The 22,053-nt window shown below is 40.8% G+C and overlaps 1 protein-coding gene across 17 annotated transcripts in view; it reads right to left on the bottom strand.

The window, feature by feature from the left end:
- Nucleotides 1-22,053, bottom strand: part of LOC126946324 (cytochrome c oxidase subunit 7B, mitochondrial) — a 1,159,743-nt gene that overhangs the window by 601,793 nt on the left and 535,897 nt on the right. Inside the window, exon 1 of one of the 17 annotated variants that reach the window (XM_050776457.1) lies at nucleotides 16,069-16,072. The exons of the other annotated variants lie outside the window; for them this stretch is intronic. The gene's annotated coding sequence lies outside the window, so the exon portion shown is untranslated. Of the gene's footprint in view, nucleotides 1-16,068; nucleotides 16,073-22,053 lie in introns of those variants that run through there. 17 annotated transcript variants of the gene reach the window in all.

The following is a 22,053-nucleotide window of genomic DNA, read 5'->3' as shown; positions in this document are numbered from 1 at the left end:
TTGGTCTATTCAGGGATTTGACTTCTTACTGGTTTTGTCTTGGGAGGATATATGTGTCCAGGAATTTATCCATTTGTTCTAGGTTTTCTAGTTTATTTGCTTAGAGGTTTTTATAGTATTCTCTGATGGTAGTTTGTATTTCTGTGTGATCAGTGGTGATATCCCCTTCATCATTTTTTCTTGTGTCTGTTTGATTCTTCTCTCTTTTCTTCTTTATTAGTCTGGCTAGTGCTTTATTTTGTTGATCATTAAAAAAGAACAGCTCCAGAATTCATTTTTTTTTGAAGGGTTTTTCATATCTCTGTCTCCTGTTTTTCTCTTATCTTAGTTATTTCTTCTGGTAACTTTTGAATTTGTTTGCTACTGCTTCTCTAGTTCTTTTACTATTGATGTTACGGTGTCTATTTTAGATCTTTCCTGCTTTCTGATGTGGGCATTTAGTGTGATAAATTTCCCTCTACACACTGCTTTAAATGTGTCCCAGAGATTCTGGTACGTTGTGTCTTTGTTCTGATTGGTTTCAAAGAACATCTTTGTTTATGCCTTAATTTAGTAATTTACCCAGTGGTAATTCAGGAGCAAGTTGCTCAGTTTTCATGTAGTTGTTCGGGTTTCAGTGAGTTTCTTTTTCCTGAATTCTAATTTGATGGCACTGTGGTCTGATAGACTGTTTGTTATGATTTCCATTCATTTACATTTGCTGAGGAGTGTTTTACTTTCAACTATGTGGTCAATTTTAGAATAAGTGTGATGAGGTGCTGAGACGAATGTATATTTTGTTAATTTGGGGGTGGAGAGTTCTGTAGATGTCTATTAGGGCTGCTTGGTCCAGAGCTAAGTTCAATTTCTAAGTATCCTTGTTAATTTTCTGTCTTGGTGATCTGTCTAATATTGAATGTGGCATGTTAAAGTCTCCCATTATTATTATGCGGGAGTCCACATCTCCTTTATGAATCTGGGTGCTCCTGTATTGGGTGCATATATATATAGGATAGCTCTCATATATGTTTAGCTCTTTTTGTTGCATTTATCCCTTTATGATTATGTAATGCCCTTCTTTGTCTCTTTTGATCTTTGTTGCTTTAAAGTCTTTTTTTTTTTTTTTTTTTTTTTTTTTTTTTTTTAGCAGAGACTAAAATTGCAACCCCTGTTGTTTTTTGGCTTTCCATTTGCTTGGTAAATATTCCTCCATCCCTTTGTTTTGAGCGTATATGTGTCTTTGCACGTGTTATGGGTCTCCTGAATATAGCACATCGATGGGTCTTGACTCTTTATCCAATTTGCCAGTTGGTGTCTTTTCATTGGGGTATTTACCCTGTTTACCTTGAAGGTTAATATTGTCACGTGTGAATTTGATCCTGTCATTGTGATGCTAGTTGGTTATTTTGCTCGCTATTTGATGCAGTTTCTTGATAGTGTTGAAGGTCTTTATAATTTGCTATGTTTTTCCAGTGGCCAGTACTGGTGTTTTTCTTCCATATTTAGTGCTTCCTTCAGGAGCTCTTGTAAGGCTGGCCTGGTAGATGACAAAATGTTTCAGCAGTTGCTTGTCTGTAAGGGATTTTATTTCTCCTTCGCTTGAGAAACTTAGTTTCAGTGGATATAAAATTCTGTGTTGAAAATTCTTTTCTTTACAAATGTTGAATATTGACCCTCACTCTCTTCTGGCTTGTAGGGTTTCTGCAGAGGATCCACTGTTAGTCTGATGGGCTTCCCTTTATGGGTAACCCGACCTTTCTCTCTGGCTGCCCTTAACATTTTTTTTTTTTTCATTTTAACTTTGGTGAATCTGATGATTATGTGTCTTGGGGTTGCTCTTCTCTACGATTATCTTTGTGGTGTTCTCTGTATTTCCTGAATTTGCATGTTGGTCTGTCTTGCTAGATTGAGGAAGTTCTCCTGGATAATATCCTGAAGAGTGTTTTCAAACTTGGTTCCATTCTCCCCATCACTTTCAGATACACCAATGAAACATAGATTTAGATTTGGTCTTTTCACAGAATTCCATATTTTTTTGGAGGCTTTGTTCATTTCTTTTCGTTCTTTTGTCTCTAATCTTGTTTTCTCGCTTATTTCAGTAAGTTGATCTTCAATCTCTGATATCTTTTCTTCTGGTTGATTGATTCAGTTATTGATAGTTGTATATTCTTCACAAAGTTCTTGTGCTGTGGTTTTCAGCTCCATCAGGTCATTTATCTTCTTCACTAAACTGGTTATTCTAGTTAGCAATTTGTCTAACCTTTTTACAAGGTTCTTAGCTTCTTTGCATTGAGTTAGATCATGCTCCTTGAGGTTGGCGGAGTTTGTTATTACCCACCTTCTGAATCCTACTTCTGTCAATTCGTCAAATTCATTCTCCATTCAGTTTTGTTCCCTTGCTGGTGAGGAGGCTGTGATCCTTTGAAGGAGAAGGTACATTCTGGTTTTTGGAATTTTCAGTCTTTTTGTACTGATTTCTCCCCGTCTTTGTGGACTTATCTGCCTTTGGTGTTTGATGTTGGTGACCTTTGGATGAGGCCTCTGAGTGGATGTCCTTTTGATTGATGTTGGTGCTATCCCTTTCTGTTCTTAGTTTTCCTTCTAATAGACAGGCCCCTCTCCTGCAGATCTGCTGGAGTTTGCTGGAGATTTACTTTAGACCCTGTGTGCCTGAGTATCAGAAGCGGAGGCTGCAGAACAGTAAAGATTGCTGCCTGTTCTTTCCTTTGGAAACCTCGTCCCAGAGGGGCACCCATCAGATGCCAGCCAGAGCTCCCCTATGTGAGGTGTCTTTCAGTCCCCACTGGGAGTTGTCTCCCATTCAGGATACACGGGAGTCAGGGACCCACTTGAGCAGGCAATCTGACCCTTAGCAGAGTTTGAAAGCTGTGCTGGGACATCTGCTCATCTCTTCAGGGCTGTCAGGCAGGGACGTTTATGTCTGTTGAAGCTGTGCCCACAGCCACCCCTTCACCCAGGTGCTTTGTCCCAGGGAGATGGGGTTTTATCTGTAGGCCCCTGACTGAGGCTCCTGCCTTTCTTTCAGAAATGCCCTGTCCAGAGTGGAGGAATTTAGAGAGTCAGTCTGGCCACAGTGGCCTTGCTGAGCTGTGGTGGGCTCCACCCAGTTTGAACTTCCCAGCAGCTTTGTTTACACTATGAGGGGAAAACCACCCACTCTAGCCCCAGCAATGGTGGACACCCTTCTTCCCACCAAGCTTGAATATCCCAGGTCCACCTCAGACTGCTGTGCTGGCAGTGAGAATTTCAAGCCAGTGGATATTAGACTGCTGTGCTCCGTGTGGGTTGGTTTTGCTGAGGCAGACCACTTGGATCCCTGGCTTCAGTCCTTTTTCCAGAGGAGTGAACGATTCTGTCTCGCTGGTGTTTCTGGTGCCACCGGGGTATGGAAAAAAGACTCCTGCAGCTAGCTCGGTGTCTGACCAAACGGCCACCCAGTATTTTGCTTGAAACCCAGGGCCCTGTTGTTGTAGGCACCTTAGGAAACCTCCTGGTGTGTGGGTTGCAAAGACTCTGGGAAAAGCACAGTGTCTGGGCTGGAGTGCACCATTCCTCACTGCACAGTCCCTCATGGCTTCCCTTGGGTAGTGGAGAGAATTCCCCTACCACTTGTGCTTCCTGGGTGAGGCGACGTTCCACCCTGCTTTGGCTCACCCTCCATGGGCTGCACCCACTGTCCAACCAGTCCCAGTGAGATGAACTGGGTACTTCCTTTGGAAATGCAGAAATCACCCACCTTCTGCATTGATCTCGCTGGGAGCTGCCTACCGGAGCTGTTCCTATTTGGCCATCTTTGTTCCTGGACTTTTTTGGGCTGGTAGGCTATTAATTACTGCCTCAGTTTTAGAGCTTTTTATTGGTCTATTCAGGGATTTGACTTCTTCCTGCTTTAGTCTTGGTAGGGTGTAACCAACCAGGAATTTCTCCATTTCTTCTAGATTTTATAGTTTATCTGCACAGAGTTGTTTGTAGTATTTGCTGATGGTAGATTGTTTTCTGTGGGGTGAGTGGTGATATCCCCTTTATGTTTTGGTTTTACATAAATTATAGTTTCTAATTTTGGGAATAATGTCATTGCTAATTTGATAGGAACGGCATTGGATCTGTAGATTTCTTTGGGAAGTGTATTAGTCTATTTTCACACTGCTATAAAGAATTACCCAAGACTGGGTAATATGTAAAGAAAAGAGGTTTAATTGACTCACAGTTCTGAAAGGGTGGAGAGGCCTCAGGAAACTTACAATCATGACAAAAGATGAAGCAGGCATATCTTACATAGTGGCAGATGAGAGAGAGAGAGAGCGCACAGGGGAATCCACCACTTATAAAACCATCAGATCTTGTGACAACTCACTCACTATGATGAGAATAACATGGGGGAAACCACCCCTATGATCCGATCAACTCCCACTAGGTGCCTTTTGAAACATGTGGTGGAGTATAATTCAAATTACAATTAGAGATGAAATTTGGGTGCAGACACAGCCAAGCCATATTATTCTGCCCCTGGCCACTCCCAAATCTCATGTCTTTCTCACATTTCAAAACACAATCATGTCTTCTCAACAGTCCCCCAAAGTTTTAACTCATTCCAGCATTAACCCAAAAGTTTAAGTTCAAAGTCCTATCTGAGACAACGCGAGTATCTTTTGCCTAGGAGTCTGTAAAGTCAAAAACGAGTTAGTTACTTCCAAAATACAATGGATGTACAGACATTGGGTAAATTTTTCCATTTCAAATGGAAGAAATTGGCTAAAGCAAAGGTGCCACAGGCCCCATGCAATCTGAAATCCAGCGGGGGAGTCAATCAACTTTAAAGCTTCAAAAAAATCTCCTTTGGTTTCATATCTCACATCCATTGCATGCTGATGCAAAGGGTGGGCTCCCAAGGCTTTGGGCAACTCTGTGGCTTTGCAGGATTCAGCTCCTCTAATGGTCTGGTGTTGAGTGCCTGCAGCTTTTCCAGGTGCACGGTGAAAGTTGTTGATGGATCTACCATTCTGGGGTCTGGAGGATGGTAGCCGTCTTCTCAGAGCTCCACTAGGCAGTACCCCAGTGGTGACTGTGTGGGGGCTTCAACCCCACATTTTTCTTCTGCACTGACCTAGCAGAGGTTCTCCATGAGGGTTCTGTCACTACAGCAGACATCTGCCTGGACATCCAGGCTTTTTAATATATCCTCTGAAATCTAAACAGAAGTTACCAAACCTCGATTATTGACTTCTGTGCACCTGCAGACCCACTAGAGGTCTGTCAATCTTATTTATTCTTTCAAATAGCCAATTCATGCATTTATTGATATTTCCTATGGTATTTTACATTTCAAATTCATTCAGTTCAGCTCTGATTTTGGTTATTGTGCCTTGTGCTGATGAGATAAATGTACATTCTGTTGTTTGGGGGTAAAGAGTTCTGTAGGTGTCTCTTAAGCCCATTTGGTCAAATGCCATCCTCAAGTTCCTAATATCTTTGCTAGTTTAGTGCCTTGATGATCTATTGCAGTCAGTGGGGTGTTGATGTCTCCCCTATTATTGTGTGGTTATCTAAATCTCTTCATAGGTCTCTAAGAACTTATTTTATGAATCTGGATGCTCCTGTGTTTGTGTTTGGTATGCATATACTTAGAATAGTTACGCCTTCTTGATTAATCGAAACCTTTACCATTATGTAAAGCCCTTCTTTGTCTTTTTTCATCGTTTTTGGTTTCATGTCTGGTTTGTCTGAAATTATAACAGTGACCTTTGCTTTTTCTGTTTTCTATTTGCATGGTTTATTTTTCTCCATACTTTTACTTTAGGCCTATGGGTGTCATTGCATGTGAGATGGGTCTTTGGAAGACAGCATACCGTTGCCACTCTGTTCCATTTAATTGAGACATATACATGGTTTATTTTCAAAATTAGTATTCATATTTGTGGGTTTGCTTAGGTCATTTTGTTGATAGCTGATTACTATGTAGATTTGATTGTGTTATTGCTTTATTGTGTCAATGGTCTGTGTAGTTAAGTATGGTTTTGTGGTAGCTGGTAATGGTCTTTCCTGTCAGTATTTAGCACTCCCTTCAGGACCTCTTGTAAAGCAGGTCTTGTGGTAATACATTCCTTTAGCATTTGTTTTTCTAAAAATAATCCTATTTCTCCTTCACTTATGAAACTTAGTTTGATTGCATATGAAATTCTTGGTTGGAATTTCTTTTTTTTAAGAATGTTGAATATAGGTTTCCCAATTTCTTCTGACTTGTAGGGTTTCTGCTGAATGGTCCACTGTTACATTAATGGGATTCCCTTTGTAGGTGACCTGCTCCTTCTCTATAGCTTCCTTTAATATTTTTTATTTCATTTTGACCTTGAAAAATCTGATGGCTATGTGTCTCAGGGATGATCATGTTGTATTGTATCTTGTGGGGGTTCCATGCATTTTCTGAATTTGAATGTTGACCTCTCTGGTGAGATTGAGAAAGTTTTTGTGGATAATATCCTCAAATACGTTTTCCAAGTTGCTTGCTTTTTCTCCTTCTCTTTCAGGGACACCAGTGAGTCACAGATTTGGTGTCTTTACATAATCCCATATTTCTCAGAGATTTTCTTTATTCTTCTTTATTGATTTTTACTTTATTTTTTGTCTTACTGAGTTATTTCAGAGAACCGGTCTGCAAGCTCTGAGATTCTTTCCTCAACTTAGTTAACATTTGGGATTGTATTACGGAATTCTTGAAGTAAGTTTTTCAGCTTGATCAGATCCATTTTTTTCCTTCTAAAAATTGCCATTTTGTCTTCTATCTCCTGGATCTTTTTTTTTTTCATTGGATTCCTTGGACTGGGGTTCAATTCTCCCCTGAATGTTGATGATCTTCATTTCTACCCATTTTTTAAATTCTATTTTTGTCATTTCAGCCATTTCAGATTCGCTAAGAATAATTACTGGGGAACTAGTGCAGTCATCTGGATGTAAGAAGAGAATCTGGCTTTTTGAGTTACCAGAGTCCTTGCACTGGTTCTTTGTTACCTGGATGGGCTGGTGTTCTTTTACTGTGATGTAACTTGAGTGTGGTCAATTGACTTCATTTCTGCATGTTTTCTAAGGGCCGAGGTTTTGTGCAGGATCTGTTTTTTTAATTTTTTTATTTTTTTACCTGAATACTTGTCCTTGGTTTCACAGGGTGTATATTAGCAAAATATTTTTGGTGTTGCAGTTTGGGCTGTTAACCAGTAGATGGTGGTTAAACCTAATGGCCAGTAAGAAGGCTGTTGCTTAACCACGTGGCTCCTTTGTATGTCTTTGCATTTGTAGCTGTGCTTCCTGTCAGTGAGAGTGTAGGCTCCTCTACCATTTGAGTGCTGGCTACAGATTTTAGCTTTGCACTCCCAGGCTGCACATCAGAGCCCTGGGGCAAGCTCAGATTTTATCTTCTCTCTTCAACTTGAGAGCAGCAGACACAGGGACCTTGGCAGTAGCAGTGACAGAAGGCCTTTTACTTGTCTCTTGGGGCTCTGTCTTAGAGAAATGCAGAGTCACTGCCAATTGTAGTGATTGGCTCAGAATGAGGTGACTACACTGTAGGGCCAATGCAGAACGCTTGCCTGGTGACAAACAGCAGGGGCAGGGGCTTATTGGGAAGACAGACTGGCCTCTTCTTTCTAGGTGGCTCTGGTGCATTGGAGGTGTGAGTAAAGCACTCAGATTTTTTTTTCCCCCAGTCTGAGAGTAGCAAGGGCAATGATATGAATTGGCAGTGTGTTCCCACTCAAATTTCATCTTGAATTGTAATTTCCACATGTCAAGGGAGGGTCCTGGAGGGAAATAATTGAATCGTGGGGATGGACTTCCCTCTTGCTGTTCTCACGACGGTGAGTGAGTTCTCATGAGATCTGGTCGTTTCAAAGTGTGTGGCACTTCCCCCTTAGTTCTCTCTCTTTCTTTTGTTCTGCCATGATAAGATGTGCTTGCTTCCCTTTCACCTTCCACCATGATTGTAAGTTTTCTGAAGTCTCCCAGTCATATTTCCTGTTAAGCCTGTGAGACTGTGAGTCAATTAGCCCTCTTTTGTTCATAAATTACCCAGTCTCAGGTAGTTCTTTATAGCAGTGTGAGAATGGACTAATACACGTGGTACTGCTGGAGTGGCAGTGGCAGTGGCAGTGGCAAAGGGGCTTTCAGTTGTCTCTGGGAGCTCCACCTTAGAAAAATGCAGAGCCACTGCCAATAGGAATGTTCAGCCAGGGGGTGGAGTAACTACACTGTAGGCATGAGCCAGGGGCTCTGCTTGGTGAAGAGCAGGGGGCTAGAGGCTCATAGGAAAGAGAGACTGGGCTTCTCTCTGTATGGTGATGGTGGTGTGCTGGAGACAGGAGTAAAACCTTGAGGCTCTTTCTTCTTTCCCCGGTCTAAGGGCAGCAAGGGCAAAACTGCTGCAGTGGCAGTGGTGGCTGGGGGCTGTCATTTGCCACTGGGAGCTACATCCCAGGGAAACACAGATTTACTACCAGTGGGAATGCTTAGTCTGGGGTGGGACAGCTGCTCTGTGTTCCTCAGCTGGGCGCCCTGCCTGGTGAAGAGTAGGGAATGGTGACTCATAAGAAAGATAGTCTGGGCTCCTCTGCTTATAGTGGCTGTGGTGTGCTGGAGGTGCCAGTGACATCACCAGCCAGTGTGTTGCTCCCCTAGCCTGAGGGCCATAAGGGTGGTAACACTGCAGTTGCAATGGGAGAGGGGCTGTGGGTTTTCTCTGGGATTTCCTCCTCAGAGAAACACAGAAACACCAGCAACTGAAGTGTTTGGGTAGGGGCAGAGTGGTTGTGCTGGTGCCCCAGGTTGAGAGACCCTGCCCAGTGAGGAGTAATGGGTGCAAGGAAATGTGTGAAAAACTGGCCACTTTTCCATAAGGTACCTGAGTTTTGCTGGAGGCTTGCATGAGTCCTTAGTCTTTCTGCTTCGTTCTGAGCCTTAGGGTAGCAGGCACAGGAGCTGCCGAGCTGCAACTGCCAGACCTACCTGCTACTGCTGGGAACTCCATCCCAGAAAGTTCATAGCTGCTATCAGTCTGAAGGCCCAGATGGGAGTGTGTTGGCTGGGGTCCAAGATTGGGAGACCCTGCCCGGTGAGGAGTAGAAGGGACTATGGAAAACAGTCTGGCAGATGTATTGTGCTGACAGATATACTCTCCTTAATCCATTATTACCTTGCTCCCTTCTGAGCCTGAGGGCAGCAGGAGTGGGGAACAGTAAAACTGGCAGGCCTACTTGCTACCACTGGGAGCTCCATCTCAGGGAAGTGTAGGGCTGCTACTGTCCCGAGACCTCAGGCAGGGCTGAGGTGGCCATGCTAGGGACCGAAGCCAGTGGGCCTTGTCTGGCAAGGTGCAGTGGTGGTGAGTCCTGCAGTCTGTGCTTCTCAGCCCCATGGATTCAGCCCATATCCTGGGGATTTACTAGGGACCCTGGTCTCCCCTATTGTCAGAACTGCAGCTGCTTGTGCCAGGTTGCCCAGGGGTTCAATGCCCCTGGGATTTCACATGTGCTTGAGTGGCAGCTCTGCTCAAACTGCACACAGCTCTCCATGTCATCTGGAGAACCTGGTGGTGGGGGAGAGGAAATCTCCTAGGCTTAGAGTTGGGAAGGCCCACGGCAGCAGTGTGGGTCCCTGAGGGCTCTCACTCACTTACTGTTTCTCCACAGTAGGGAGCCTCTCTTGGCTCTATGCCAAACCTGGTTGGGCATCTTCCTGTCTCACCTTTCTCTGTTCTCTGTGAGTTGTGTTGCTTCCCTGATGAATCTCAACTTTTCCACCTGGATGATCCAGTTGAAGAGCTAGTATGCATTTTCCACTGTTTCTTCTCTCTGTGAGTGGTGTACACTAGCTGCTTCTAATCAGCCTTCTTGGTACTCCTTGATAGTATCTTTTGCTGTGCAGAAGCACTTTAGTTTAATTAGGTCTAACTTGTCAATTTTTGTTTTTGTTGTGATTGCTTTTGGGGACTTAGTCATAAATTCTTTGCTAAGGCCAATGTCGAGAATAATATTTCAAAACGTTTTAAGGTTTTGTATGTAAGTCTTTGATCTACCTTGAGTTAAGGAGTCCAGTTTCAATCTTCTGTATATGGCTAGCCAGTTATCCCAGCACTACTTATTGAATAGAGAATCCTTGCCCCATTGCATATTATTCTTGACTTTGTCAAAGATCAGATGGTTGTAAGTGTGTGACTTTTTTCTGGGTTCTCTACCCTGTTCCATTGGTCTTTGTCTGTTTTTGTCACTGCCAGTGTTAGTGGGAGATGAATCTGTACCGGTCTGCAGCAACCTCAATTCTTGACTCCTTAGAAGAAAGAATTCAACTGAGAGGCAAAAGGCAGAGTGAGAGACCAACGTGGGTTTTAGAGCAGGAGTGAAACTTTATTAGAAAGTATTAGAGCCGGAATGAAAGGAAGTAAAGTACACTTGGAAGAGGGTCACACGGGTTACTTGACAGATAAAGTGCATGGTTTGACCTTTAACTTGGAGTTTCATACCTTGGCATGCTTCTGGGGTGGGAGGGTTGCATCCTTTCTCCCCCGATTCTTCCCTTGGGGTGGGCTTTCCACATACACAGCAGCCTGCCAGCACTTTGGAGGGGATGCGTGGGCAGTGTGTTTACCGAAATTGTGCGCATGCTTACTTGAGGCATTCTTCCCTTACCAGTTGAGTGTTTCTAGAGGGAAGTAACACACCAATTAAACTCCGCCATTTTGCCTCTTAGTGCTCATGCTTCGGCCCACTCACCTGACTCCTGAGATCTTATTAGCAAGCCACTGATCATCAACTTTAAGTATTTTCTATTTATTGGGAGGCTGCCTTTTCCTCGCTCCAGCTGTGACCAATTATTATTTTAGAGAAACAGTGTAATGACCACCTTAGCATAACCTGATGGTTGCCTGACCCTCCTGATGGTGGGGGAGACTCTCCTGCCTTGCTCATGTCTGCCTGACTACCTACTGTAACAATACCATGCTGTTTTTGTTACTGTAGTTTTGTGGTATAATTTGAAGTTGAGTAGTGTGATGCTCCCAGCTTCATTCTTTTTGGTTAGTATTGCTTTGGCTATTCCTGTCCTTTTTTGGTTCCGTATGAATTTTAGAATAGTTTTTTTCTAATTCTGTTAAAAATGACTATTGTAGAATGATAGGAACAGCATTGAATCCATAAGTTGCTTTGGGCCATGTGGCCATTTTAACAATATTGATTCCTCCTATCCATGAGCATGGAATGTTTTTCCATTTGCTCAGGTCGTCTATGATTCCTTTAATCAGTGTTTTGTAATTCTCATTGTAGAGATCTTTCACCTCCCTGGTTAGCAGTATTCCTAGGTATTATATTCTTTTTGTGGCTGTTGTAAATGGGAGTTAATTTGTGACTTGGCTGTCAGCTTGGATGTTATTAGTGTATAGAAATGCTACTGATTTTTGTACATTGATTTTTGCATCCTGAAAGCTTACTGAAGACATTTATCAGTTCTAGGGGCCTTTTGGCAGACTTTATGGGGTTTTCTAGGTGTAGAATTATATCATCTGTGAAGAAATATAATTTCACTTTCTCTCTTCCCATTTGGATGCCTTTTATTTTTTTTTCTTACCTGATTGCTTTGGCTAGGATTTCCAATTTTTTCTTTTAATTAGTGCATTTAGACTACTGATGGTTAAAGAAATTATTGACATAGTTGGCTTAATGCCTACCATATTTTTTACTGTTTTGGATTTGTTGCTCTTATTTTTTGTTTCTGTCTTCCACTCTTTCTGCCTTCTTTGATTTTAATTGTGCATTTTGTGAGATTCAGTTTTTCTCTTTACTTGGTATATCAATTATACCTTTTTAATTAAAAAAAGTTTTAAGTTATTGCCATGAAATTTGCTGTATACATGTACAACTAATCCAAATCCACTTTTGAAAAATACTACAGAACTTCATGGGTGGTGCAAGTAACTTATTACAAAGTTTTTGAATTCCTCTCTCATCTCTTGCATCATTGCTGACATTCATTTCATTTATCTATAAGCTACTGTAATAAAATATATTATTGCTATTATTATTTTGCATACATTGTTACCTGTTGGATCACTTAGAATAGAAATAATAAACATTTAATTTTTATATTCATTCATTTTTTCTCTAATGCTCTTTCTTTATGTAGATTTGGGTTTCTGACATTGTGTTAGTCTATTCTCACACTACTATGAAGAACTACCTGAGACTGGGTAATTTATGAACAAAAGAGGTTTAACTGATTCACAGTTTCACAGGCTTGACAGGAAGCATGACTGGAGGCCTCAGGAAACTTGCAGTCATGGCAGAAGACAAAGAGGAAGTAAGCATGTTTTATCATGGTGGAGTAGAGAAGGAGAAGGTGAAGGGGGAAGTGCCACACACTTTCAAACAACCAGAACTCATGAAAACTCACTCAGTATCATGAGAACAGCAAGGGGGAAGTCTGCCTCCATGATTCAGTCACCTCCCACCAGGTCCCTCTACCAACATGTGGAAATTACAATTTGAGATGAAATTTGGGTAGGAACATCCAAACCATATAATTCCGCCCCGGCACCTCCCAAATCTCATGTCCTTTTCACATTTGAAAACACAATCGTCCCTTACCAACAGTCCCTCAAAGTCTTAACTCATTCCAGCATTAACCCAAAAGTTTAAGTCCAAAGTCTCATCTGAAATAAGGCAAGCCCCTTCTGCCTATGAGCCTGCAAAATCAAAAGCAAGTTAGTTACTTCCAAGATACAATAGGGATACAGGCATTGGGTGAATGCTCACATTTCACATGGGAGAAATTGGCAAAAACGAAGGGACCACAGGCCCCTTACAAGACCAAAACACAGAGGGGCATTCATTAAATCTTAAAGCTCCAAAATAATCTCCTTTGACTCAATTTCTCACATCCAGGTCACGTTGATGGATGGGCTCCCAAGGCCTTGGGCAGCTTTGCCCCTGTGACTCTGCAGGGTAAAGCCCCCATGGTTAATTTCATAGGCTGGTGTTGAGTGCTGATGGCTTTTCCAGGTGCATAGTGCAAGCTGTTAGTGGATCTACTGTTTCTGGGGTCTGGATGATGGTGGCCCTCTTCACACAGCTTCCCTGGTCAATGCCCCAGTGGGGACTCTGTGTGGGGTTTCCAACCCCATATTTTCCTTCTGCATGGCCCTTGTAGAGGTTCTTCATGAGGGTTCTGCCTCTGCAGCAGACTTCTGTCTAGCATCAAGGAATTTCCATATATTCTCTGAAATCTAGGTGGAGGCTCCCAAACTCTTGCCTTCTTTGCATCTACAGGCCCAATAGCACAAGGAAGCCACCAAGGCTTGGGGGTTGCACCCTCTGAAACAATGGCCTGAGCTGTACCTTGTCTCCCTTTAAGGAGCTGGATCTGGAGTGGCTGGGACACATGGCACTGTGTCTCAAGGCAGCACCGAGCAGTGGGGCCCTGGACCTGGCCCATAAAATCATTTCTTTCCTCCTAGGCTTCTGGGCCTGTGATGGGAGGGGCTGCTGTGAAAGCCAGTGACAAGCCCTGGAGATATTTTTCCTATTGTCTTGGATATTCACATTTGACTCTTCTTTACTTATGCAAATTTATGCATCCAGCTTGAATTTTTCCTTAGAAATTGGGTTTTTCTTTTTTGCCACATGGCTGTGCTGCAAAATTTTCAAATTTTTATGCTCTGTTTCTCTTTTAAATATGAATTCTAGTTTCAGATAATCTCTTTGTTCACACACATGAGTGTGCACTTTCAGGAGCAGCCAGATTACATCTTGAATGTTTTGCTGCTTAGAAATTTTTTTCACCAAACACCCTAAATCATCTCTTTCAAGTTCATAGTTCCACAGATCTCTAGGGCAGGTGCACAATGCTTCCAGTCTGTTTGCTAAAGCATAGCAAGGGTGACCTGCACTCCAGTTCCCAGTAAGTTCTCATATTCATCTGAGACCACCTCAGCCTGGACTTCATTGTCCCTATCACTCTGCATTTTGGTCAAAACCATTCAACAAGTGTCTAGGAAGTTTCAAACATTCCCACATCTTCCTGTCTTCCTCTGAGCCCTTCAAACTGCTCCAACCTCTGCCCATTATGTGGTTCAAAAGTCGCTTCCACATTTTCACGTATCACTATCGCAGTACCCTACTATTGAACCAATTTTCTTTATTATTCCATTCTCACAATGCTATAAAGAACTATCTGAGACTAAGGAATTTGTGAACAAAAGAGGATTAATTGACTCACAGTTCCATAGGCTTAGCAGAAATCATGACTGGGAGGCCTCACATTCCAATCATGGTGAAATGTGAAGGGGAAGCAAGCACATCTTACCATGGTGGAGGAACAGAGAGAGAGAGAGAGAGAGAGAGAGAGCAAAGGGGGAAATTTACACACTTTCAAACAATTAGATCTGATAACTCACTATCATGAGAACAGCAAGGGGGAGGTCGGCCTCCATGATTCAATCACCCCCTACCAGGCCCCTCCCCTCACAAGTAGGGATTGACATTTGAGATGAGATTTGGGTGGGGACACAGAGCCAAACCGTATCAGACCTATATAATCTTTTTTTCTAAAGGAGGTTTTAAAAGATTTCTAGCAAGGGCTGAACATAGTGGCTTATGTCTGTAATCCCAGCTCTTTGGGAGGCTGAAGCAGGAAGATTGCTTGAGCCCAGGAGTTTAAGACCAGCCTGGGCAACATATTGAGACTCCTTCTCCACAAAAAAATAAAATTAGCTTAATGTGGTGTTATGAGCTTGTATCCTCAGCTACTCAGGAGGCTGAAATGGGAGTACTGTTTAAACCCAGGAGGTTCAGGCTGCAGTGAGCCACAGTTGCACTAGTGCACTCCAGCATGGGCAACAGAGTGAGACCTTGTCTCTAAAAAAATAAAAACATAAAAAAGCAAAAAGACAATATTTCTAGCAAGGCAGATCTACTGGTGACAAATTTTCTTAATATTTCCTTTTGTGTCTGAGAAAATCTTTATTTCTCCTTCACTTTTGAAGGATAATTTTGCTGAATACAGAATTCAAGGTTGGTGTTTTCTTTCTCTCTCCACTTGAAATCTGTCACTCTACTCTTTTCTTGCCTTCATGGTACATGAAAAGAAGTCTAATGTAATTTTTCCCTTTGTTTCTCCATAGGTATTTTTCCCCCCTCTGGCTTCTTTTAAGACTTTTTATCTGTCTTTGATTATCTGTAGTTCCAATATGATATGCATAGGTGTAATTATTTTTTCTAGCATTTGTCCTGCTTGGTCACTTAGATTCCTGGATCTGTGATTTGGTGTCTGAGAATAATTTTGAGAAATTCTCAGTCATTATTGCTTCAAATGTCTCTTATTTTTCTTTTTGTCTTCCTCTTTTTTCTGGTATTACCATTAACATGCATCTTACACATTTTGTGGCTGTTCCACAGTTCTTGGGTACTCTGTTCAACCTTTTCAGTCTTTTACTCCTTGCTTTTTAAATTCTTGGTGTTTGAATTTTCATATCCTAAAGCTCAATGATTCTTCTCTCAGCTCTGTCCAGACTGCTAATAAATCCACTGAAAACATTCTTAATTTATGTTACAGTGTTCTTGATTTCTAGCATAATTTTTGCTCTTTCTTAGAATTTCCATTTATTTTCTTACATTACTGATCTATCCTTGCAGATGGAATCATATTGACTTCATACCCCTTTGCAAAGGTCTATTCCAAGCTACCAGAATGCTCTTTCAATCTGTCAAGGTCTTTCTATCCCCATTTCCATGGTCTTAGTTCAAATCACCATCACATCACTTTTTTTGCACGGACTATTCAAAAGTCACCCAATTTGTCTCTGCAGTTTCAGTCTTGTTCCCCTACAATTCATTCTCCATACTGTAGCCCAAACAAAGTTCTTTACTTCTTTATTTTTTGGTTATACTTTAAGTTCTGGGATACATGTGCAAAATGTGCATGTCTGTTACATACGTATACATGTACCATGGTGGTTTGCTGCAGCTATCAACCTGTCATCTAGGTTTTAAGCCCTGCATGCATTAGATATTTGTCCTAATGCTCTCTTTCCTCTTACCCCCCAGCCCCTGACAGGCCCTGGTGTGTGATGTTTCCTTCTCTGTGTCAATGTGTTTTGATTGTTCAAAGCCCAATTATGAGTGAGAACATGCAGTGTTTGGTTTTCTGTTTCTGTGTTAGTTTGTTGAGAACGATGGCATCCAGCTTCATCCATGCCTCTGCAAAGGACATAAACTCATTTTTTTTATGGCTGCATAGTATTCTGTTGTGTATATGTGCCACATTTTCTTTATCCAGTTTATCACTGATGGGCATTTTGGTTGGTTCCAAGTCTTTGCTATGGTGAACAGTGCTGCAGTAAACATACATGTGCATGTGTCTTTATAGTAGAATCATTTATAATTCTGTGGGCATATACCCAGTAATGGGATTGCTGGATCAAATGGTATTTCTGGTTCTAGATCCTTGAGGAATTGCCACACTGTCTTCCACAATGGTTGAACTAATTTACACTCCCACCAACAGTGTAAAAGTGTTCCTATTTCTCCACATTCTCTCCAGCATCTGTTGTTTCCAGACTTTTTAATAATTGCCATTCTAACTGGCAGGCGATGGTATCTCATTGTGGTTTTGATTTGCATTTCTCTAATAACCAGTGATGATGAACTTTTTTTCATATGTTTATTGGCCACATAAATGTCTTCTTTTGAGAAGTGTCTGTTTATATCCTTCGCTCACGTTTTGATGGAATTTTTTTTTTTCTTGTAAATTTGTTTAAGTTCCTTGTAGATTCTGGATACTAGCCCTTTGTCAGATGGGTAACTTGCAAAAGTTTTCTCTACTCTGTAGGTTGCCTGTTTTCTCTTATGATAATTTCTTTGCTGTGCAGAAGCTCTTTAGTTTGATTAGTTCCCAATTGTCAATTTTGGCATTTGTTGCAATTTCTTTTGTGTTTTGGTCATAAAGTCTTTGCTCATGCCTATGTCCTAAGTGGTATTGCCTAGGTTTTCTTTCGTGGTTTTTATGGTTTTGGGTTTTACATTTAAGTATTTAATCCATCTTGAGTTAATTTTTGTATAAGGTTTAAGGAAGGGGTCCAGTTTCTGTTTTCTGCATATGGCTAGCCAGTTTTCCCAGCACCATTTATTAAATGTAGAATCCTTTCCCATTGTTTGTTTTTGTCAGGATTGCCGAAGATCAGATGGTTGTAGAAGTGTGGTATTATTTCTGAGGGCTCTGTACTGTTCCATTGGTCTTTATCTCTGTTTTGGTACCAGTACCATGCTGTTTTGGTTACTGTAGCCTTGTAGTATAGTATTGTCTTGGCTATATGGGTTGTTTTTGGTTTCATATGAAATTTAAAATAGTTTTTTCAAATTCTGTCATAAAAGTTACTGGTAACTTGATTGGAATAGCATTGAATCTATAAATTACCTTGGGCAGTATGGCCATTTTCACAATATTGATTCTTTCTCTCCAGAGCATGGAATTTTTCCCATTTGCTTGTTTCTTCTGTTATTTCCTTGAGCAGTGGTTTGTAGTTCTCCTTGAAGAGGTTCTTCACATCCCTTGTAAGTTTTATTCCTAGGTATTTTATTCTCTTTGTAGTGATTGTGAATGGGAGTTTATTCATGATTTGGCTCTCTGCTTGTCTATTGTTGGTATATAGAAATGCTTGTGATTTTTGCACATTGATTTTGTATCTTGAGGCTTTGCTGACGTTGCTTATCAGCTTAAGGAGTTTTTAGGCTGAGACAAAGGGGTTTTCTAATATACAACCACTTCATCTGCAAATGAAGACAATTTGACTTCCTCTTTTCTCATTATAATACCCTTTATTTCTTTCTCTTTCCTGATTTCCCTGGCTAGAACTTCCAGTGCTATGTTTAATAGGAGTGGTGAGAGAGGGCATCCTTGTCTTGTGCCGGTTTTCAAAGGGAATCCTTCCAACTTTTGCCCATTCAGTATGATATTGGCTATGGGTTTGTCATCAATAGCTCTTATAATTTTGAGCTATGATCCATCAATACCTAATTTATTGAGAGTTTCTAGCATGAAGTGATGCTGAATTTCATTGAAGGCCTTTTCTACATCTATCAAGGTAATCATGTGGTTTTTGTTATTGGTTCTGTTTATGTGGTGGATTATGTTTATTGATTTGCATATGTTGAACCAGCCTTGCATTCCAGGGATGAAGCTGACTTCATCCTGGTGGATAAGGTTTTTGATGTGTTGCAGGATTCAGTTTGCCAATATTTTATTAAGGATTTTCACATTGATGTTCATTAGGAATATTGGCCTGAAGTTTTCTTTTTGTGTTGTGTCTCTGTCAGGTTTTGGTACCAAAGTGATGCTGGCCTCATAGAATTTGTTCAGGAGTAGTCCCTCTGTTTCTGTTATTTGGAAAAGTTTCAGAAGGAGTGGTGCTAGCTCCTATTTGTACCTCTAGTAGAATTCAGCTGTGGATCCATCTTGTCCTAAGCTTTTGTTTGGTGGGTAAGTTATTAATTACTGTCTCCATTTCAGAACTTGTTTTTGGCCTATTCAGGGATTTGACTTCTTCCTGGTTTAGTCTTGGGAGGGTGTATGTGCCCTGGAATTTATCCATTTCTTCTAGATGTTCTAGTTTATTTGTGGAGAGGTGTTTGTGATATTATCTGATAATAGTTTGTATTTCTGTCAGATCAGTGGTTATATCCCCTATATCATTTTTATTGTGTCTATTGGTTTCTTCTCTGTTTTCTTCTTTATTAGTTTAGCTAGTGGTCCATTTATTTTATTAATATTTTCAAAAAATCAGCTCCTGGATTCATTAATTTTTTGAAGTGTTTTTCATGTCTCTATCTCCTTCAGTTCTGCTCTGATCTTAGTTATTTCTTGTCTTCTGCTATCTTTTGAGTTTGTTTTCTCCTGTTTCTCTGGTTCTTTTAATTGTGTTGTCAGGGTGTTGATTTTAGACCTTTCCAGCTTTCTGTTGTGGGCATTTAGTGCTCTAAGTTGCCCTCTAAACACTGATTTACCTGTGCCTCAGAGATTTTGGTACATTGTCTCTTTGTTCTCATTGATTTTCAAGAACTTATTTATTTCTGCCTTAATTTCGTTATTTACCCAACAGTCATTCAGGAGGAGGTTGTTTCATTTCCATATAGTTGTGCAGTGATTTTTTATTATACTTAAAGTTTTAGGGTACATGTGCACAACATGCAGGTTTGTTACATATGTATACATGTGCCATGTTGGTGTGCTGCATCCATTAACTCGTCATTTACATTAGGTATATCTCCTAATGCTATCTCTCCCCCCCTACATTAGGACCTGGTGTGTGATGATCCCCATCCTGTGTCCAAGTGATCTCATTGTTCAATTCCCACCTATGAGTGAGAAGATGCAGTATTTGGTTTTCTGTTCTTGCGATAGTTTGCTGAGAATGATGGTTTCCAGCTGCATCCATGTCACTACAAAGGACACAAACTCATCCTTTTTTATGGCTGCATAGTATTCCGTGGTGTAAATGTGCCACATTTTCTTAATCCAGTCTGTCACTGATGGACATTTGGGTTGATTCCAAGTCTTTGCTATTGTGAATAGTGCCACTATAAACATACATGTGCATGTGTCTTTATAGCAGTATGACTTATAATCCTTTGGATATATACTCAGTAGTGGGAAGGCTGGGCCAAATGCTATTTCTAGTTCTAGATGCTCAAGGAATTGTCACACTGTTTTCCACAATGGTTGAACTAGTTTACAGTCCCACCAACAGTGTAAAAGTGTTCCTATTTCTCCACATCCTCTCCAGTACCTGTTTTTTCCTGATTTTTTAATGATTGCCATTCTAACTGGTGTGAGATGGTATCTCATTGTGGTTTTGATTTGCATTTCTCTGATGGTGAGTGATGATGAGCATTTTTTCATGTGTCTGTTGGCTGTATGAATATCTTCTTTTGAGAAGTGTCTGTTCACATCCTTTGCCCACTTTTTGATGGGATTGTTTGTTTTGTTCTCATAAATTTGATTGAGTTCTTTGTAGGTTCTGGATATTAGCCCTTTGTCAGATGAGTAGATTTCAAAAATGTTCTCCCATTCTGTAGGTTGCCTGTTCACTCTGATGGTAGTTTCTTTTGCTGTGCAGAAGCTCTTTAGTTTAATTAGATCCCATTTGTCAATTTTGGCATTTGTTGCCATTGCTTTTGGTGTTTTAGACATGCAGTCCTTGCCCATGCCTATGTCCTGAATGGTATTACCTAGGTTTTCTTCTAGCGTTTTTATGGTATTGGGTCTAACATTTAAGTCTCTAATCCATCTTGAATTAATTTTCATATAAGGAGTAAAGAAAGGATCGAGTTTCAGCTTTCTACTTATGGCTAGCCAATTTTCCCAGCACCATTTATTAAATAGGGAATCCTTTCCCCATTACTTGTTTTTGTCAGGTTTGTCAAAGATCAGATGGCTGTAGGTGTGTGGTATTATTTCTGAGGACTCTGTTCTGTTCCATTGGTCTATATCCCTGTTTTGGTACCAGTACCATGCTGTTTTGGTTACTGTAGCCTTGTAGTATAGTTTCAAGTCAGGTAGCGTGATGCTTCCAGCTTTGTTCTTTTGGCTTAGGATTGTCTTGGCAATGCGGGGTCCTTTTTGGTTCCATATGAACTTTAAAGCAGTTTTTTCCAATTCTGTGAAGAAAGTCATTGGTAGCTTAATGGGGATGGCGTTGAATCTATAAATTACCATGGGCAGTATGGCCATTTTCACGATATTGATTCTTCGTATCCATGAGCATGGTATGTTCTTCCATTTGTTTATGTCCTCTTTTATTTCACTGAGCAGTGGTTTGTAGTTCTCCTAGAAGAGGTCCTTTACATCCCTTGTAAGTTGGTTTCCTAGGTGTTTTATTCTCTTTGAAGCTATTGTGAATGGGAGTTCATTCATGATTTGGCTCTCTGTTTGTCTGTTACTGGTGTATAAGAATGCTTGTGATTTTTGCACATTAATTTTGTATCCTGAGACTTTGCTGAAGTTGCTTATCAGCTTAAGGAGATTTTGGGCTGAGACAATGGGGTTTTCTAAATATACAATCATGTCATCTGCAAAGAGGGACAATTTGACTTCTTCTTTTCCTAACTGAATACCCTTTATTTCTTTCTCTTGCAGAGTTGAGTTCAATTCCTGGATATCCTTGTTAACTTTCTGTCTCGTTTATCTGTCTCATGTTGACAGTGGGGTGTTAAAGTCTCCCATTATTATTGTATGGGAGTCTAAGTCTCTTTGTAAGTCTCTAAGGACTTGCTTGATGAATCTGGGTGCTCCTGTATTGGGTGCATATATATTTAGGATAGTTAGCTCTTCCTGATGAATTGATCCCTTTACCATTATGTAATGGCCTTCTTTGTCTCTTTTGATCTTTGATGGTTTAAAGTATGTTTTATCAGAGACTAGGATTGCAACCCCTGCTTTTTTTGTTTTCCATTTGCTTGGTAGATCTTCTTCCTTCCCTTTATTTTGAGCCTATGTGTGTCTCTGCATGTGAGATGGGTCTCCTGAATGCAGCAAACTGATGGGTCTTGACTCTTTATCCAATTTGCCAGTCTGTGTCTTTTAATTTGACCATTTAGTCCATTTACATTTGAGGTTAATGTTGTCATGTGTGAACTTGATCCTGTCATTATGATATTACCTGTTTATTTTGCTCACTAGTTGATGCAGTTTCTTCCTAGCTGTGATGGACTTTACATTTCGACATATTTTTGCAATTTCTGGTACCTGTTGTTCCTTTCCATGTTTAGTGCTTCCTTCAGGATCTCTTGTAAGGCAGGCCTGGTGGTGACAACATCTCTAAGCATTTGCTTGTCTATAAAGGATTTTATTTCTCCTTCACTTATAACACTTAGTTTGGCTGGATATGAAAATCTGGGTTGAAAATTCTTTTCTTTAAGAATGTTGAATGTTGGCCCCCACTCTCTTCTGGCTTGGAGAGTTTCTGCCGAGAGATCTGCTGTTAGTCTGATGGGTTTCCCTTTGTGGGTAACCTGACCTTTCCCTCTG

The sequence above is a fragment of the Macaca thibetana genome, chromosome X (assembly GCF_024542745.1).
Source record: "Macaca thibetana thibetana isolate TM-01 chromosome X, ASM2454274v1, whole genome shotgun sequence".
NCBI lineage: Eukaryota > Metazoa > Chordata > Mammalia > Primates > Cercopithecidae > Macaca > Macaca thibetana.
Note: the sequence above shows the minus strand (reverse complement) of the source record. Positions and strands in the feature narration are given on the sequence as shown.